Below are 1,823 nucleotides of genomic sequence, written 5' to 3'. Positions count from 1 at the left end.
ACGGAATTTCTTGGGCCGGGGATTGAACCCACACTGTAGTTGCAACCTGCAACAAGCTGAATCCTTAACCTGCTGCACCATTTAGGAACTTCCTATTTTTATCTTTAATTTTTGGCTGTGTCCAGCATGAGGAAGTTCTGGGGCCAGGGATCGAACCTGAGTCACAGTGGTGACAATGCCGGATTCTTAACCCACTGAACCACTAGGGAAATCCGAGAGTGTTTCAAACTCTGGGTAAGCTGATCTTTCTGAGTCTCAGTCTATCTTTTTATAAAGGAAGGCTGTTATCATATCAGGCCCCAGGGCTCACCGCTTACAAAGCCATATTCACAAATGTTGGTATAAAGGAAATTTGCCTTTAATTAGAGTGCCAGCAATCTAGGGAGCTGGTGGACCCAGTGTCCCCAAAAAACCACTTCCGAAGATTTTGCCTGGCGTTGAAAGTTTTAAAGAGAAGAGTGAAGTAAACTCAGTTAATCACTGAGCTAGGGAGTCAGAATTGCCGCCATCCCTGCACTGCGGGCAGGCTGTCAACTCCTTGTGATCTTCCTGTAGACATTATCTTGTTTACACAGTTTGGTCACACAGTTTGTTCCATCTGTTAATTACTTACTCTTCATTTCTACTTCTTTGATCTATGGAAAGAACTGACAAGTTAGTGTGGTATTGTGTGATTAAAAGATTTGAAAGGTGTTCTCAAGCTGGAGATAAGTAGAGCTTGGGGGATTGTGCCTCTTTAAAAGTTAGTTACTATACTGGAGTTCCCGTTGTGGCTCAGTGGTTAGCGAATCCGACTAGGAACCATGAGGCTGCCGGTTCGATCCCTGGCCTTGCTCAGTGGGTTAAGGATCCAGCGTTGCTGTGAGCTGTGGTGTAGGTTGCAGACGTGGCTCGGATCCTGCGTTGCTGTGGCTCTGGCGTAGGCTGTCGGCTACAGCTCCGATTGGACCCCTAGCCTGGGAACCTCCATATGCCGAGGGAGTGGCCCAGAAGTGGCAACAAGACAAAAAAAAAAAAAAAAAAAAAAGTTAGTTACGATATAACTTTGCCAAAGCGACAAGGAAAGGAGCCCTCTGCTGAGGGCAGTTTCTGCAAAGAGTGATTTAAAATATTAGATTAGATGATTTCTAATACCTCTTTATTTCTAAACAATTGAAAGAGGCTTGCCTGCAGGTTTACAAGAGCCTTTCTTTTCTTTTCTTTATTTATTTATTTTTGCCACAGTCATGGCATGTGGAAGTTCCTGGGTTAGGGATTGAACTCGTGCCACATGGGAACTTCCAAGAGCCTTTCTTGTGAAAAGGTTTCCATGAAGGGTGAACAGAAGGTCATTTGGTCACCCAGAGTGAGGGTGGAGGGATGGGAAGTGCCCATGAAAATAAATGTTCCACAGTGTGGGGCTCTTGGTTACAAAGAAGGGGAGGTTCCTGTTTCCTGTCTCAGCCAAACGTTTCTCCCCCACCCCTGCAAGTAACTGTATTAATGTTTATCTAGAAAACCTCATCTTTCCCCAGTATCCTGTCATTTGCCTCTCTCCTGGAAACTTCAACACCTCTTACACTCTGTCCTGCGGTAACTAGCCTTCTCCTTCCTCTGGTCCTCTGTTTGCCCTCTCCTATAGTCCTTGCTTTTCTTTTCCCGTTTTTTTTGACAGCGCCTGTGGCAGTCGGAATTTCTGGGCTAGTGACTGACCTGAGTAACAGCCGTGACAACCTGGATCCTAGGCTGTCGGGGAACCCCTCTTGTGTTTCTTCCTTGGTCTCTCAACTTGGGGATGAGGGCGGAAGGTTGATTGGTACTAATGCCCACGACCAGCAGAGGGT

The sequence above is a fragment of the Sus scrofa genome, chromosome 2 (assembly GCF_054392235.1).
Source record: "Sus scrofa isolate SSC_HxYL_T2T_F1_AM1 chromosome 2, Sscrofa_HxYL_maternal_Yorkshire_Landrace_v2.0, whole genome shotgun sequence".
Classification (NCBI taxonomy): domain Eukaryota; kingdom Metazoa; phylum Chordata; class Mammalia; order Artiodactyla; family Suidae; genus Sus; species Sus scrofa.
Note: the sequence above shows the minus strand (reverse complement) of the source record.